Source organism: Salvelinus fontinalis, chromosome 1, assembly GCF_029448725.1.
Source record: "Salvelinus fontinalis isolate EN_2023a chromosome 1, ASM2944872v1, whole genome shotgun sequence".
Classification (NCBI taxonomy): Eukaryota; Metazoa; Chordata; class Actinopteri; order Salmoniformes; family Salmonidae; genus Salvelinus; species Salvelinus fontinalis.
Window position 1 is genome coordinate 12,446,006 of NC_074665.1, and position 19,927 is coordinate 12,465,932.

Sequence of the window (19,927 nt, forward strand, 5' to 3'; positions counted from 1 at the left end):
CGGGGTCATTCGGTGTTTAAATTGTTCGCCTCCCTCCATATAATTATTCTGTTTTCTCTTTGGATGAAGGAAGTGAGAGTGACTCTGCATTTGTTTATGCATGCATCCACAGCTATGAGGTGGTATTACTAGCTGTTACAGGGTGGTATTGCTCAACGACACAGGATTTCAGTTTTAGTGTGAAAAACACACCTCCAGTAACTGTGAGATTTCCCCTCAGTGTTCTTGCAGACATTCACAGGAAAAAATGACATTATTAATTAAAAGGGTTTTTGGATTAAAAAGTAGCCTAATTAATTAAAAAAGTTGACAAAAAACAAATTCAAACTTTGCCAGTGGCGTACCGCAGTTTTTTGGGGGAGACTTCTGACCTGTTTATGTACTATCTGGGAAGGGGGCTCGACCTTCAGCCCCCCCCCCGCAGCGGTATGTAGTATGTCAGTGAAATGGGCCATAATTGACTCCCAATAAAATGTCTGAATCTCATTCTTATCCCTTTTTCTAATTGGTCCCTCCCTCTCAGGGAGAGCTGACTACGAACAGTGACATGGAGGCCATCTTCCTGGACCTGGTCCCAGGGTCGTCGACCAGATAGGCATACCTCTCAATGTGTGGCCTGGCCCTGTGGTTCACTGACCTGCTGGGGTGGATCAAGGAGCTGGAGGCCTGGACCACTGACTTTAACCTGCCCTCAGCCGATTGCCTGGCCAGCTTCTTCAACCCTCAGTCCTTTCTTACAGCCATCACGCACGATATGGCTCGCAGATCGGATCCGGAACTATAACCAATATTAATGTTAAAGACCAAGTGCAGTCAAAAATATGATTTTCCTGTCTTTTACATATATTTCCACATACAGTGAAATTATGAAAATAATGATGAAACCTTTTTAGAGTAAGAGCTGTTTGAAAAGACCACCTGAAATTTCCACATGTTTTTGTGGGATGCAGTTTTGGCCTTCCTGATGACATCACCGGACTGTAAATCAGTTAATAGACCAATAAGAAAGAGTTCCATACCTCTCTGCCAATAACAGATCGTTTTCAGTTTTCCCCTCCCCACTCAGACCACTCCCAGACAGTCCTAGCTAAATTCTTGCTTGAGAAATGGCTCTTCGCTAGGAAGGCATCTTTGTTTCTTTTTGACCATTTTAATTGAAAACAATCAAAGTAAGGTACTTAATTGCTAACCAGAAATGATTTGATAATGAGATAAAAATGACTGCATTGGACCTTTAAAGGGAAGGTAGCAAGAACGCAACCAAATGTAACATATGGATTTGCATTAGTATACACATCAAAAGTCCCAATGCAAAGTTACACCTGACTTTTCAATTGTTTTCAGTTATTACATAAAACCGATCAGAACCGATCATAATTCTGAAGTTTGAGGGATTTGTCATAGAAAGGTCCCGGCCAGCCAGCATTTTCCCTACAATGTAAACTCTGACAAAAATATCTTCAAATGTATAACTTTAAATCGTGTGCACTCATGACTACTGGTTTCAATTACATTTTCAGCCAACTTGCAAGCAAATACTTTATGAATTTACTGTCACAAATCAGCTTACAAGGTTGCTAGCCATCTAGCCTGCTAATGTTAGCCCTACCATCCCTACTACCTTAGTATTGCATGAGTCAGCCAGTGGCTATCAACATCTAGCTAGCTAATTTACAGCGTTATAGTAAATTGAGCTACATTAAAATAAACCAAAGTTTTGAAAATACATAACGGCATCTAACCAGTTATCAAACATTATTATATGCAGTTATCTTAGCCAGCAAGATAGCCAGCCAGCTAACGTTAGATATTTTAGCAAGCCTAGCCAGCAAACTAACGTAGCTAATCTTCCACAGTCATTACCATTACCAGGCATTACCATACCATGTTATTCTGACAGCAAGATCACATATAACTTTTTGCAAAGACATGCTAAACTTTGGGAATGTACTCTAATGCTGTACAACTGTTTTTTACTGCACTGCTCCCACCTTTGAAAATATTTTAGTTTTTATTTTGTATTATTTTGTATTATTATTTTGAAAGTTTACACACATACTGGTGTGTTGAAAACTATTGTGCAGGCTATATTTAAAGAACACATTTAATCAAATGCAAATATATGTTATTGAAATGACTCATTGGAGTCTGCAAAACTGGTTGGTCTCTTGTGCTGGGAAACGGTGACTCCATACTCCACCCACTAGTTTTTGAGGTGGACTGTATGGCATGGCCTGCTGCTGGCTTTTCAATCTACACCCACCATAGCCCACAATGCTTTAACTGTAATAGGCTGTACATGCGATACATCTTGGCTTGAAGAGATAAAACATTTCTACCTGTCTCAGCTACAGTGGGTTGGAAAATATGTGTAGTTTTGGATGGGGACTGTGTCGTGCATATCCAGCCGCACTTTGTTCTCCATCAATCTAATTACATGTAATCTGTTACATGTAAGGGATTACAAAAAACAGTAACTGTAATCTGTTACATTACCAGCAAAAATGATTCTAATCAGATTACAAATACTTTTGAAAAACTAGATGATTACTTTGAGGATTAGTTTTAAATTCTGTTTCCTCAATGAAAAAAAAGGCGCACATTTCAATTTGAGACCACTATGATGACACACCAAATGTGTTTGACGGATCGCAGGAAAACAGCAGGAATAGGCTTTTGTAGGCTACAGTCCAAGCTACGTCTTCCAATGGTACGACTGCTGTCGGCATCCAAAGATTATCCACCTTGAATAAACCCTTGGAGGTAAGGATGACAGCAGTGGTATAGTCTACTGCGATACGGATATCACTTATTATTGATATCTACATTGCGCATTGATGTAAATCATACTGCAGCTGTCTCATTTAGCTATTTGCGCCTTACAAATTGTGGTTGTTGTCGATGGCTGTTCACAAATCTAAATGTGTATTTTATTAGTAACTGTAACGGATTACAGTTAGAAAGTAACCGACCCAGTCCTGTTGATAAGAAAGCAAACACTTGTATAATGACTCTGAGGATGAAGAAGATCATCAGCCAATCAGCAAGGACACACTCCAGTGTGTTTTATCAGCTGAAGAACTGTTGATGAATTTAGGCATAAAATAAACAAGTAAATCAGTAAATATCATGACCGTTAAACGAATGGGAACATTTCCATTCACAAAGAGGTGTTATGAAGTTTCAAACATATAGCTTATTTGCAGCAAAAGTCAAGGAATCAAATCCCTAATGTACAATTGTTTTTAGGAATCACCACTTTCCGTAGGTAAAACAAAGCAATGAAAAGAGAACAGTACACAACCATTGCTTCAACGGAGGCTTCAAAACATTGATATGTGTGATATTATAGAATATTTTGCGAAGGAAATGCTACCTGCAAATTTCTTAATAGTACATTTTATTTGTATAACACTTTTAATTCCAGAGTTATCTCAAAGCGCTTTACAGGGGGAAAAAATTATGATTGTATAGAATGAAGACAACATGCATTTAGATTCAAGGCAGGCAAAATAGCGATAGTACTGTAGGCGAGTGCTGCTAGATATATACTGTACGATACAGTCCCCCTACAAAACTACACACAGAGACTCTACTGAGTATTTTACGCCCCACTTTAGCTGAGACTGGTAGAAAAGTTCTCTCTACAGCCAAATATTCTCAACATACCAGTGTCAAAATGTTTTATTTATTTTACCTTTATTTAACTAGGCAAGTCAGCTAAGAACAAATTCTTATTTACAATGATTGCCTACACCAGCCACACCAACACAACACTGGGCCAACTGTGCACCACCCTATGGGTCTCCCAAACACAGCAAGATGTGATACAGCCTGGAATTGAACCAGGGTGTCTGTAGTGATGACTAGACCACTGAGATGCCATGCCTTGACCGCTGCACCACTTGGGAGCCCTGGTCTTAATTGTTTTTTTGTTTTGTTTGTTTACTAGATTTTGTATTTGTTTTCAGATTTTTTTTATTGCCTTATCTTGTTGGCACAGTAAAATGGCAATTGATTAATATTCAATTGAATGAGTTATCCGCATTGCAAAGTGATGAAATCCAGGCTTTTATTTTGAAGGTCTCCTTATTACCATACGAACGTAACATCATAATTTGTGTTGCTGGCAGAATACTAGTCCATTGTCGGCAAGCAAGAGCCAAACAACGAGACCGACTAGCACAGGCAGTAACCCACAGAACACAACTAAACCAACAGAAAAGAGAGAGCAGACACTTCCAGATTTATGGCTGGGAAATGTCATGCCAAATAATCTCTCACTGCCAACAAGTGTCCCCCTCTGCGTCACAATGGGATTCGATAAACTACTCACGTCCGTTGCTACAGTTGAAGTCGGAAGTTTACATACACTTAGGTTGGAGTCATTAAAACTCATTTTTCAACCACTCCACAAATTTCTTTAAACTATAGTTTTGGTAAGTCGGTTAGGACATCAACTTTGTTCATGACACAAGTAATTTTTCCAATAATTGTTTACAGACAGATTATTTCACTTATAATTCACTGTTTACATACTCTAAGCGGACTGTGCCTTTAAACAGCTTGGAAAATTCCAGAAAATGATGTCATGGCTTTAGAAGCTTCTGATAGGCTAATTGACATCATTTGAGTCAATTGGAGGTGTACCTGTGGATGTATTTCAAGGCCTACTTTCAAACGCAGTGCCTCTTTGCTTGACATCATGGGGAAATCAAAAGAAATTAGCCAAGACCTCCGTAAAAAATTGTAGACGTCCACTAGTCTGGTTCATCCTTGGGAGCAATTTCCAAACGCCTGAAGGTACCACGTTCATCTGTACAAACAATAGTAAGCAAGTATAAACCCCATGGAACCACGTAGCTGTCATACCGCTCAAGAAGGAGACGCATTCTGTCTCCTAGAGATGAACGTAATTTGGTGCGATAAGTGCAAATCAATCCCAGAACAACAGTAAAGGACCTTGTGAAGATGCTGGAGGAAACAGGTACAAAATTATATATATATCCACAGTGAAGTCCTATATTGACATAACCTGAAAGGCAGCTCAGCAAGGAAGGAGCCACTGCTCCAAAACCGCCATAAAAAAGCCAGACTATGGTTTTTAACTGTACAAGGGGGCAAAGATTGTACTTTTTGTAGAAATGTCCTCTGTTCTGATGAAACAAAAATATAACTGTTTGGCCATAATGACCATCGTTATGTTTGGAGGAAAAGTGGGAGCCTTGCAAGCCGAAGATCACCATCCCAACCGTGAAGCATGGGGGTGGCAGCATCATGTTGTTGGGGTGCTTTGCTGCAAGAGGGACTGGTGCACTTCACAAAATAGATGGCAACATGAGGAAGTTAAATTATGTGTATATATTGAAGCAACATCTCAAGACATCAGTGAGGAAGTTAAAGCTTGGTCGCAAATGGGTCTTCCAAATGGACATTGAGCCCAAGCATACTTCCAAAGTTGTGGCAAAATGGCTTAAGGACAACAAAGTCAAAGTATTGGAGTGGTCATCACAAATCCTTGACCTCAATCCTATAGAAAATCTGTGGGCAGAACTGAAAAAGCGTGTGCCAGGAAGGAGGCCTACAAACCTGACTCAGTTACACCAGCTCTGTCAGGAGGAATGGGCCAAAATTCACCCAACTTATTGTGGAAAGCTTGTGGAAGGCTAGCCGAAACGTTTGACCCAAGTTAAACAATTGAAAGGCAATGCTACCAAAGACTAATTGAGTGTATGTAAACTTCTAACCCACTGGGAATGTGATGAAAGAAATAAAAGCTGAAATAAATAATTCTCTCTACTATTATTCTGACATTTCACATTCTTAAAATAAAGTGGTGATCCTAACTGACCTAAGACAGGACATTTTTACTAGGATTAAATGTCAGGAATTGTGAAAAACTGAGTTTAAATGTATTTGGCTGGCCTCCCGGATGGGGCAGTGGTCTAAGGCACTGCATTGTAGCTGTGCCACCAGAGATTCTAGGTTTGTGCCCAGGCTCTGCCGCAGCTGGCTGCGACCGGGAGGCCCATGGGGTGGTGCACAATTGGCCCAGCGTCGTCCGGGTTAGGGAGGGTTTGGTCGGCAGGGATATCCTTGTCTCATTGCGCACTAGCAACTCCTGTGACGGGCTGGGTGCAGTGCATGCTGACCAGGTAGCCAGGTGTACAGTGTTTCCTCTGACACATTGGTGCGGCTGGCTTCCGGGTTGGATGCGCATTGTGTCAAGAAACAGTGTGGCTTGGTTGGGTTGTGTTTCGGAGGATGCATGGCTCTCGACCTTCGCCTCTCCCGAGTCCGTATGGGAGTTGCAGCAATGAGACAAGACTGTAAGTACCAATTGGAGAGAAAAAGGGGTAAAATGTAAATAAATAATAATAATATTTGGTAAGGTAAACTTCCGACTTCAACGGTGTGATGACCTAACGATTTGAATTTTAGAAATATTTACTGCCTAAATGACATTCTTTTCATCATCGCTATGCAAACAACTGATTTCCGTGACAATTTCGCTGTTTAAACAAGTTTTGTTCAGCTAAATAAAAACATTAATTCGAACTACTTTTGGGTACCTTGTTAACATTATCCACGTCTTAAACGTTGCTACGTTTCGGGAACGGCAAAGAAAACATGTGATCTGCTTAACACATTAAAGTTACTTACCTTACAGATCACGAAGTCAGCTCATTTCCACTCCATTCATATGGAAATCAGTCGATTCATACACTGGCTTGTCTGGCTGTCATGTTTTATTTGAACCTGTCCTTCCCTTATCTACACTGAAATAATATCATTTCAGTAATCCTGTATTATGATTTTTTTTTAAATCTATTTCACATAGCTCATTAATACACCCTTTGTGGTTGAATATATATATGTATATAGTGTAGGTCCTAGGATACAATGAATAATGTGGAACAAATAAAGACCATCAAATGATACCTTACAACTTACAATAATGAACACCTTGTGAAACAGCTGTGAAAACCAACCTGGCAATATTTAAGATTTTAATACATAAACTTTTATATTTCTTGGTACAGTTGTGTCATTCATTTATTTTCAGATTTTTTTGAACACTCACATGGCAATCATGGACTAAAATACTGAATTCTGGAATATAGAGTAGGTGGTTGCTGTGTGGGTGGGAGGTTCTGCCTGTCACTTGTTCTCAACAGTCAGCCAGTCTCTGAAGGGGGACTTGAAGAGGGAGACTGCAAAGTCCAGGCGTTGCTACTCTCTTTGTTATATATACTGAAACTATATTATTTCAGCGTAGATAAGGGAAGGGCAGGTTAAAATAAAAACATTACCCACATTGCAATGTTTTGAAATCCGGGCATTCATGTTGAAGGTCTCCTCATTACCATATGGACGTAACATCATAATTTGTGTTGCTGGCAGAATACTAGTCCATGGTTGGCAAGAAATAGCGCAACGACGAGACAATATATATATATACAAATACAACACCAGTCAAAAGTTTGGAGACACCTACTCATTCAAGTGTTTTTCTTAATGTTTTACTATTTGCTACATTGTAGAATAACAGGTGAAGAAATCAAAATCATGAAATAACACCTATGGAATTATGTAGTAACCAAAAAAATGTTAAACAAATCAAAATATTGTCACGATCGTTATAACGAGTGGACCAAGATGCAGCGTGGTATGTTTCCATCCTTTATTTTGGAATAGAAAACTTTAAAGAACAAAACAACAAAACGAACAAACGAAACGTGACACTAATATAATGCTCACAGGCAACTATACATAGACAAGATCCCACAAAGCAGAAATGGCTGCCTAAATATGATCCCCAATCAGAGACAACGATAAACAGCTGCCTCTGATTGGGAATCATACCATGCCAACATAGATATATAATTGCCTAGATGACCCACCCTAGTCACACCCCGACCTAACCAACAATAGAGAATAACAGGCTCTCTATGGTCAGGGTGTGACAAATATATGTTATATTTTATACTCTTCAAAGAAGCCACCCTTTGCCTTAATGACAGCTTTCCACGCTCTTGGCATTCTCTCAACCAGCTTCACCTGGAAAACATTTCCAACAGTCTTGAAGGACTTCCCACATTTTCTGAGAACTTGTTGGCTGCTTTTCCTTCACTCTGTGGTTGAACGCATCCCATCTCAATTGGGTTGAGGCTGGGTGATTGTGGAAGCCAGGTCATCTGATTCAAAACTCCATCACTCTCCTTCTTGGTCGAATAGCCCTTACATAGCCTGGAGGTGTGTTGGGTCATTGTCCTGTTGAAAAAAATGATAGTCCCGCTAAGCGCAAACCAGATGGGATGGTGTATCGCTGCAGAATGCTGTGGTAGCCATGCTGGTTAAGTGTCCTTGAAATCTAAATACATCACAGACATTGTCACCAGCAAAGCACCCCCACACCATCACACCTCTTCCATGGAACCACACATGCGGAAATCATCCGTTCTCCTACTCTGTGTCTCACAAAGACAGGCGGTTGGAAACAAAAATCGAGAGATTTCCACTGGTCTAATGTCCATTGCTCGTGTTTCTTGGCCCAAGCAAGTCTCTTCTTCTTCTTGGTGTCCTTTAGTAGTGGTTTCTTTGCAGCCATTCGACCATGAAGGCCTGATTCACGCAGTCTCCTCTGAACAGTTGATGTTGAGATGTGTCTGTTACTTGAACTCCATTTATTTGGGCTGCAATTTCTGAGGATGGTAACTCTAATGAACTTATCCTCTGCAGCAGAGGTAACTCTGGTCTTCCTTTCCTGTGGCAGTTCTCACGAGAGCCAGTTTCATCATAGCGCTTGATGGTTTTTGCGACTGCACTTGAAGAAACTTTCAATGTTCTTGAAATGTTCCGGATTGACTGACCATGTCTTAAAGTAATGATGGACTGTCGTTTCTCTTTGCGTATTTGAGCTGTTCTTGCCATAATATGGACTTGGTATTTTACCAAATAGGCCTATCTTCTGTATACCACCCCTACCTTGTCACAACACAACTGATTGGCTCAAACACATTAAAAAGGAAATAAATTCCACAAATGAACTTTTAACAAGGCACACCTGTTAAGTGAAAGGCATTCCAGGTGACTACCTCATGAATCTGGTTGAGAGAATGCCAAGAGTTTGCAAAGGGTGGCTACTTTGAAGAATCTCAAATACAACATTAAAAAATATTTTCATTTGTTTACACTTTTTTGGTTACTACATGATTCCATATGTGTTATTTCTTAGTTTTGATGTCTTCACTATTATTATCCAATGTAGAAAATAGTAAAACAAAGAAAAACACTTGAATGAGTAGGTGTGTCCAAACTTTTGACTGGTAATGTGTGTGCGTGTGTGTGTGTGCGCTCTCCAGCAGGATCCCAGTGGACCTGTTAATTAGTGAATGTGCAGAGTATGCACTGGCACATTTTAATCACCCTTATGAGTGGCACTGCTGTATTCTCGCTTTATTAAAAGCTGGAGACAGACCGACAGCGAGTGAGGGAGTGGGAGAGACGAGCAGCGAGGGAGACAGGCAGAAAAGCATCAAAAAGTGTCCTCTCCTCTTCTTTCCCCTCCAGTCTTCTTTTCCCTCCTTTCCTCTCCTCTTCTCTCCACTCCTCATCTCAGCCCTGGGCCAGTGCTGTGCCAGTGTAGTGACAGGGTGTAAAGGAATTTTCAGCAGAATCCCTCCACCTGGAGCTCGGCCCCACCGCTGCAGCTGTACAAGTCAAAGATTTATGATAAACCAGCTCATCTATATGAATGAGCAAAGGTACTTATTCAGGGGGATGCGAACATCAAAGATGGGGGATTATACAGTAACACACTCTACGTGTACAGCGCGTTCGGAAAGTATTCACATCCCTTGACTTGTTCCACATTTTGTTACATTACAGCCTTATTCTAAAATGGATTAAATATATTTTTTTTCTCCATCAATCTACACACAATACTCCATAATGACAAAGCAAAAACAGGTTTACATTTTTTTGCAAATGTATTAAAAATCAAGAACAGAAATACCTTATTCACATAAGTCTTCAGACACTTTGCTACGAGACTTTAATTTGGGCTCATGTGCATCCTGAGTCAAAAAGTCAAGGTGTCTGAATACTCTCCGAATGCACTGTATAATAGAGATCTAGAGATTTGAGTGGAGTGTTTGTTTTTGCTGTGTCTTCAGTACTGTAGCTTATTCATTAAAAATATGCAATATAGTCTACCTTTGCTACACCTCTATTATCCCTGAATGGTGACAGTTGATCTCATATTTGTATATGTATATCAACCTCATACAGCTTAAGAAGATAAAACTAGTCATGAATTTAAATGAGATCACATTAATACTATTTACTTAAATAGACCAGTGGAGGTTCCTCAGAGGAGGAAGGGGAGAATTTCATGTTTTTTTTTTAAATACAATAATGTTTAGATAAAACTATACTAAATATAATCACACCAAACAATTGAATAAAACACACTATTTTGCAATGAAGGTCTGCAGTAGCCTCAACAGCACTCTGTAGGGTAGCAACATGCTGTAGCTGCAGGACAGCAAGCTTCCGTCCTCCTCTGGTTACATTGACTTCAATTCAAAACCTAGGAGGCTTATGGAGCTCACCCCCTTCCATAAACTTACACAGTAGTTATCACAACTTCCAGTGGAGAACAATTGAGATGTGTAGTCCAAAGGAGGCAATGAGCTGATCCGATCCTGGTGAAACATGCGGCTAGGCTACAAAGAACACTTTTAAATAGAACAAAACAAACAGAGTAAAGACGCTTCGGAACTGAGGGTTGAACACAGTCTCGTTCACGTCTCCATCACAACCCCGCTGTTGCGCAGCTGATGCTGGCTATTTATTTGGGAATTAAAGGGGAAGCGCCCTATTGGATGGAGAAGCACTGAGATGGTTCAGACAAATTCAGGGCCATCACACACCCTCTCTCCTGGAAAAAGCCGACCATTGCCCTGGAAGGCACATCGTGGTCTGGGAAACCGAGAAAAGTCTTCTCATCACTTTCCTCTACAAGAATATTAATGACTTTGTGGCGCTCACGCTCCTCAGCCGAGGGGTAACAGAGACATGAGACATGGACAACGCGCATATCTTCACCTGTGTCCTCTTTCACCCCCGGTAGTTCAGAGGGTCCATCTGCTCCACAATCCTATATGGTCCTTGCCATTTAGAAGTGAGTTTGGCCGAGAAGAATTGTTCAGCTTTTGAGTAAGGATGAGAGCAAAGCCACACCCGATTGGTCCAGACCGAGCATTCAGATTCCAGGGGGTCTGGCCCAAATCAACTCCATTATCTCCATTCACACGTTATGATTTGTATTGTCAGCTCGATGGTCAGAATGACCCTGTGTATTTCCATTGACAGGTATGAAATGGATGAGAACATTTTCTTGGGGTGAATCCATTGTTTTAATTCCACACAAAATATTTGCTTTGGTTATTTCTCAATGTTGAGAGGTCCCATATGGGGTTCCTTTCCTTATGTAACGGTTTTGACTTGAAGTTATTGTTTATAGGGGTGCAAGGTAGGTTGTGCCTACCAGAGAAAATATTGATTTCTCCTTTTGGTTTGGGAGGAATTTAGTCCCGTCTGGTCCGTCAAGTCTACACCAATACAAAGGACTCATATAAAAGTCAGGATGGACATGCACTTTTCATAAACCCTTAAAACATTGGAAAAAACTTCAAAACAACTGTATTCTTTTGAGTGGGTTGTATTACCAACATAAATGATCACACACATAATAATATAACAAATAATGAGCTCTGGTTCCTCCAGAAAAGTCGCGTACTTCGGGCCTAAAAGAGTCCAGCCCGGTAAATGAGTTCAGTGAACTCAAGTGACCTTAGCCACACAATGTTTGTCCATTCATAAAGTGTAGTGTAAACCCAGTCTCAATCATACCCATCATCAATCAAATATCAACTCTTTTACCACACAACCATAAATAATATCACATCTCAATAAGTCTTAAATCATCACGGTATACATCACTCTAAAACAAATGAAATACAGTATGCAGAATAGTTGCAGTCAATCGGTCAGTCAGACAATCCAATCCGCCTTTAAATCTCCAGCAGAGAAAGGCCACAAAGAACCAGCGGAGAACAACTGAGATGTGTAGTCCAAAGGAAGCAATGAGTGGATCCGATCCTGGTTAAACTTGCGACCAGGCTACAAAGAACACTTTTAAATACAACAAAACAAACAGAGTGAAGACGCTTCCGAACTGAGGTTTAAACACATTCAAGTCTCCATCACAACCCCACTTTTGCGCAGCTGATGCTGGCTATTTAATTGGGGATTAAAGGGGAAGCGCCCTATTGGAATGAGAAGCACTGAGATCTTTCAGACAAATTCAGGGCCGTCACATACTGCTTAGTGACTATACACTGTAAAGTTACTGAATGATTGTAGTGGGTTTACTAACATGTTAATTCTATTAGCTATGTTGACTATGACGTTACTTTAGCTAATATCCTGACAACGATGTAGGCTGTGTGTAGCGGTTATGATGTGGTTTGGCTTGGAAAGATTTTTTTACCTGGTCACATACAGCTGGTGTGTTGTGCATTGAAGTCCACAAGTGAAGGGACAATGTAAGAGGAGGAGTGCGCATAGATGCGAGAAGGAATACAACATGGCTGCTATGAAAGTGAACTGTGTATACGCGTGATCAAGGGTGTATTCATGCTGCCAATTCTGTTGAAAAACGTTTCTTAAACGGAAGCAAACGGAACAAAACGGGGATAAACAAACCTAAATTTGTCCAATAGAAACTCGTTTGCAACTCTTACATCTGTCACCTCAAAGTTCTATCTCATCCTGAGTTGTTTGTATGTGGCTGCTATGAAAGTGAACTGTGTTTGTGCGTGATCAAGTGTTTATTCATTGCACCAATTCCGTAGATTTTTTTTTTTTAAACAGAAGCAAACGAATAGAAACTCTGTTAGAGACTGTTAGACTAATGATTACACCCTAGATCAGCTAGATGCAGGCAAGAGTGTGCAAGAAGGTATTTCAGCCTTCTGCCAATATCAGATATGTCTATGTCCTGGGAAGTTTTCATGTTACTTACAATCTCATGCTAATAGCATTAGTGTCACGATCGCTGTCTTCAAATTCCCTGTCATAAATGAGCCAAGGCGCAGCTTGCATGTAATTCCACATCTTTAATCGAAGTGTAACCTTCACAAAAAAAAACAGGTAAACAGAAACTGAACGTGACGCAACCGTGGCGCGCACACAAACACTCACAGAAAATAAATAATTACCCACAAACACATGTGGGAAAAGGCTGCCTAAGTATGACTCCCAATCAGAGACAACGATAGACAGCTGCCTCTGATTGGGAACCACACCCGGTCAACAAAGAAATAGAAAACTAGAATGCCCACCCAAATCACACCCTGACCTAACCAAATAGAGAAATAAAAATACTCTCTAAGGTCAGGGCGTGACAATTAGCCTACGTTAGCTCAACAATCCCGTGGAAGAAGTTATTAATGTGTCACGGTCACCTTGATTGCTCAAAATTCTCTTCATCTGTGCACCTACGTTGTAAACTTTCATTCATAGGCTAGGTTGTAGCAACCTCATGATGGCGACAGGGAAAATTTGAGTATCATGTAGTAGCCTAGACCTATTGCTGTTACATTGTTAACCGTGAACCGTGCTTCTACACCTGCATTGCTTGCTGTTTGGGGTTTTAGGCTGGGTTTCTGTACAGCACTTTGAGATATCAGCTGATGTACGAAGGGCTATATAAATACATTTGATTTGATTTGATTTGAATATGGATGACAGTCATCCAATATGCTGTAATAGAAATAAGGCCATGCTTATGAAAAAAATAATTGTCCTCCCTCATCTTAAATGGCACTGACCACCACTGAAGTAGACATATCAGTGTTTAAAAGCACAGTTTTACGACTGACTGCCAACTAGGGCTGTAATTCTGATGGAAGTCATAAAGTGGCTTCGTCTCTTCGTCCTCTGAGCTTCTCCTCCAAAGTCATCAGGATTTATATTTGTTTCCTGGAGTCAGCGAGCATCGTGGTGGACGCTAAGTGGGGGGGACGGACGCTAAGTGGGGGGGGTAATTAGTGAGACGGACCGCTCTTCCTGTTTGAGCGTGTTTGGAGAGTGTTCTGACAGAACAACTTCAGACTCAGACTAACAGTGACTTTCACACACTGTTCAAGGGTACACCAAAAATGTTGCCCTCAGAAGAGTCCCCCCTTAAAGTGTCCAACTCAGTCGGATTAATTAACTGAAATGTGCTGTAGCGTTAAGAAGGATTTAATTCAGTTAGGCATTTACATTTTTGTAATATACCATGCACTCTTATCCAGAGCAACTTACAGTAGTGTGTGCATACATTTACATGCTTTGTTTTGTACTTTTTAGACCAAATACAACCTTCAGGAAACAAAATTGCTTCAGTGGAAAGTAATAATTACTTTTCATAATATTCCTATTGTTTGTCCCAGGGGCATCTACACTGAAGAAAAGTACAGTATGTCGGGACTAAATCAAATCAAATCAAATCTGATTAGGGTATAATATGAGACAAACCATGTAATGTCCTCTCTCCCTGTCCACTCAGGCTGGTACGATGGTGGATGCCCTTCTGAAGGAGCTGACCCCCACCATACCCGTCATCTTCATCTGAGCCATCTCCGTGGATAAGCAGGAAGTGAGTAAAGTCTACCAGTATCCCGTCTAGAAGACCAGACAGAGGAACCACACTCGTAGAATAAACGGTTCCAAAAGGGTTCGTCGGCTGTCCACATAGGAGAACCCTTTTTGGTTCCAGGTAGAACCCTTTTGGGTTCCATGTAGAAAGGGTTCTACATGGAACCCAAAGGGGTTCTACCTGCAATCAAAAAGGGTTCTTCAAAGGGTCCTTCTATGGGGACAGCCGAAGAACCCTTTATGGTTCTAAATAGCACCTTTATTTCTGAGTGCACCAACGTATGAACCTTTAACCTCAAGACCTAAGAGAACCCCTCCAAGTGGACCCTAGCTGGAGTGGCTCTGCTACTGCAGATTTTGATGCAAGTTTTATCTTATATTTAAAAAATATATAGTTTTGTAGATCCAAAGTTCTAAACATACTGTGACGTTTCAATCAGAGACCTTCATCAGACATAATCTTGCCAGCCAGTTTCAGGATGTAGTCGAGTTGACTGACCTTTTTTCTTAGCACATAAACATTAACCTAACTAGCTAACTGTACAGAGCACTTATCAGAAAGTCTTTATACTTTTTTGTTGTTGTTACTATTTGAGTTCTAGTTTGATCTCACCTGTCGAAATGAGGACATTTTCCTGTCGAAATGAGGAAAGGGAGAATTGTGAAAATAAATATAGATCTAAATCCTAAATCTAAATCTAAATTTGTCTAAATCCTATCCTACGTGCCTGAAGATAAACCCTGCACCAAATAGATATCTTTGTCCTGTAATAATTCAATCAGAATAATCATGTATTAAAAAACATGTTATAGGCCAACTCTGGCTCTCTCATATTGTAGTCTCTTATTTTTTTAAACAGCACTTTGTAGAATAAAGACTTTCATATTTAAGAATTTAAGAGTGCAGTGAGGTGTTTGGTGTTCACTGCTTTTCCCCCCATTTCCAACATCTGCTCTAATCTGCTGTCGCTCCCTCTACCTCACTTTTCCAGTTTCAAAGCCATCAGTCTTTTCTTCCAACACAGGCTTCGTCTCTCCTCTTCCCTCCACTTCCATCCTTTCTTCTCCACCTCCCTCCTCTCTCTGAGTTTAAAGAGCTTCCCCAACTATAAAGCTCATTCTGCAGTCTTACAGATACTGTATACCCTTCCATTGCACCCAGGCGTGTACAGACTACACACGCACGTACACACGCACGTACACACGCACGTACACACGCACGTACACACGCACGTACACACGCACGTACACACGCACGTACACACGCACGTACACACGCACGTACACACGCACGTACACACGCACGTACACACGCACGTACACACGCACGTACACACGCACGTACACACGCACGTACACACGCACGTACACACGCACGTACACACGCACGTACACACGCACGTACACACGCACGCACACACCATAAAAGGGTAATATATGAAGGTCCAGTGAAGAACAGAGGAGGGACACATTATATGGAGGTGGTGTATAAGTTATGATGCCTCAGCTGGGATATCTCTCTCTCTCTTCTCTCTCTCTCTCTCTCTCTCTCTCTCTCTCTCTCTCTCTCTCTCTCTCTCTCTCTCTCTCTCTCTCTCTCTCTCTCTCTCTCTCTCTCTCTCTCTCTCTCTCTCTCTCTCTCTCTCTCTCTCTCTCTCTCTCTCTCTCTCTCTCTCTCTCTTCTCTCTCTCTTCTCTCTCTCTTCTCTTCTCTCTCTCTTCTCTCTCTCTTCTCTCTCTCTTCTCTCTCTCAATTCAATGGGATTTATTGGCATGGGAAACACATGTTTACATTACCAAAGCAAGTGAAATAGATAATAAAAAAACGGAAATAATCAATCAAAAATGAACAGTAAACATTACACTCACAAGTTTATCTCTCTGTCCCCTCTGTCGCTCTCTGTCTCTGTCTCTCTCTCTCATTAGCTCTCTCCCTGCTGTCCCCATTATGCAGTTATTGGAGGGCCTTAACAATGCACCCTGAGACAGAGAGGCATGAGGAGGGGGTATGAAGATAGGGAGGGAAATGAAGAAGAAAGCAATAATACAGGGGGAGGCAATCTATGTAGAACTACAAATTACATATTCAGGTAGTGGTATAAAAATACAGTAGATTGTGCCTTTTCCTTTGTGGTGCGTACCGGTATACACAGCACAGATGGTGCGTGGGACACAGGAGAAATGATTACCCTCTTTTAAGCTTAGAAGAAATATTTCAGAGTGCTTTTGAAGCACTGAGCTTTTGTAGACTTTTTCCATAAGAGAACACAGTACAGTGTACAGTGTGAGATGAAGTAGGATTTGAACTTCTCTTTGGACCAAAGGGAAAGTACACACCTACCTGCCCTCAAACAAGACTTAATGTACAGCATAATAACCTATAGTAACTCATGAATTATAGCTCCTGAAACGGTAATGATGGGTTTCTGCAGTAGCGGGTTACAAACCATAAGTCTTTAAACGACAAAAACAACATGTTTAATCATATTTCAATATTTGTGGGTAATAGGGAGAGCTTCTGGCATGGAACTGTGTGGGTTAGGTTGGGGAAGAATCTATCAAAAGGGGATCCTGCTCAGAATGCCAAAGAAGGTAGCTTTAATCATCTTCTTAGCAAGACATCAGTCGGTTGCTAGGTTACAAGTCAGTCCTGAGAAACTGTTAATGTGAAAAGCTTGTGATGGTTTGCTGTGTATATTATGAAAGCACGCAGCATACTAATTTGAAGGAAATGGCTGCAGTTCTTCACTTGCCTTTGGTAATGACAGGGATCATATGTTCTACTTCCTAGATCTATGTGTCCCTTGACCCAGGGCCTTTTACAATCATTCATACATTATCTTGAGACATGCAGAATGTAATCAGGAGTTGAAAGTTACCTCCTCCAGCACTACATCCTCACAATCAGACAATGTAGTAGCAGGTAATGAAGAATCAAAGTTAATGTGTACCCCAATAATACCCCAAGCAATGTTGTCACCTTTTCAACTTTCAAAAACCAAACCGTTTCCCCTCACTCCCCTCCTATTATCCCTACTACGTTAGAAGTTCATCAAAACCGATGTCAGAAATACGTTTCTTCTGGAAAAGAGCTCTGCTAAATGTCTAAAATATAATTGTAAATATTGGCTCTCAAATGCCAAACCATTGGTTTTAGGCTAATGCATGATTTCTTGTTAATTGGATGCCGGGATTCATGGCCATCGATCTAATTCAAGTGCGTGAACATCTTGGGTGGCTGCATGGGATTTGTTGGGTTATAGTAAGGTGTGGTTTCGTAGTATCCAATTGCAGAGTCCACGATATGGTAACCCAACGAGCCTCTTGTGGATTTCTTCGGGATCGGTGTCCCGTCCACAGGATGGTTGCGCTAATGTAGGCTAATGCGATTAGCATGAGAATGTAAGTAACAAGAACATTTCCCAGGACATAGACATATCTGATTTTGGCAGAAAGCTTAAATTCTTGTTAATCTAACTACACTGTCCAATTTACAGTAGCTATTACAGTGAAAGAATACCATGCTATTGTTTGAGGAGAGTGCACAATTTTGAACATGAAAAGTTATTAATAAACAAATTAGGCACATTTGGGCAGTCTTGATACAAAATGTTGAACTGAAATGCAATGGTTCATTGGATCAGTCTAAAATTTTGCCCATACACTGTTGCCATCTTGTGGCCTAAATGTAAACTGCACCTGGGCTGGAATAATACATTATGGCCTTTCTCTTGCATTTCAAAGATGATGGTACAAAAAATATACAAAAGAACTGTTGTTTTTTTCTTTGTATTATCTTTTACCAGAACTATTGTGTTATATTCTCCTACATTCATTTCACATTTCCACAAACTTCAAAGTGTTTCCTTTCAAATGGTACCAAGAATATGCATATCCTTGCTTCAGGGCCTGAGCTACAGGCGGATAGATTTGGGTATGTCATTTTAGATAAAAAAAAATAAAAAAGGGGCAGATCCTTTTAATGCAGTTCCACCTCCAACACCGCCAAATCAACATTATGCAGATGTCATTCTGATTGAATCCAGCCCTTAAGCCGTGTTCAAATGGGAAGTTTGAAGTGAATCAAATCAAATTTTGGGGTTTATCTGGTTCGAATCTGTTCATTTTCCTACAGCCTGAACAGCCAAAAGCACATGGAATTGGATATTTCAAGCCACACCTTCGTTGGTGGTTTGAAGTCAGATAGAAATCTGATTCCTGGCAATGTGACTTGTCTGAACGGTCAAATTAGACTTATTTGGCATATAGTGTGGCTTGCTAGCTACTCTGTTGACAGTTTTACAAGAACATATGGTAGCTAAATAGCTTGTTAATTGTTTACAAACAAATGAGTGAATATGCTAGAAAGCTAAATAGCTCGCTAGCCAGATAGTTGACTGCTCCAAAAATTACTCGTTTTGAAAGTTGGATCATCTTATCCTTTGAGGCTTTAAAACACTATGATTTAGAATATTCAAACTGCATCTGGGAAACGTCCATGGCAGGCGTTGTTATCACCTTAGCTTGATACATAACTTCTGAGTGATAGGAAGCACACGCACCACCACCAATCAGCCTCAACTACTGTGCACACACCCATCATTACTATGACAACTAGCATAGCCATGTCAGCAAATGACTACTGTCTGAACACACACACATCTGATTTGGTCACTTGTAACGTTCTGTTTGAACAGTCAGTATTCCAAAACAGATTTGAAAAACAAAACTGATTTGAGCATTAAGGCCTGCAGTGTGAACAAGGCGTTGGTGTGGTGCTAGCTGGGGTCAGACCTTGGGTAATTAACTCTGACAGAGTTGATGAGCTACTAATTAAATGTGCATCTGGATCTGGCGTCTGTCATAAAACAAACGTCTGTTAGCTGTCTCTCCAATTGGAGGATTATCAAGAGTGAGAGATATTGAGTCTGGAACCTTGTTTGAGAGGGAGATACGGTTGGAATGAAGGATTTTAAAAGCAACATTTTCACCGTAGAAACGATCTATTAAAAATAACATTCCATGTTTGTTCCCCAGGTATTTTTCAGTTGATGGCAGTTCCAATTTTTTCCTCAATGAATATGGACTTGAATATTTGGCCTGTTCACATGGACACGTCAAGCCTGTTTATTGTAGAGAATAAACATTTTAAATCTTGCTATTATCATCTTATCACTGTGTATTGAGTTTTAGCTAAGATCCCCACTAAGATGCCA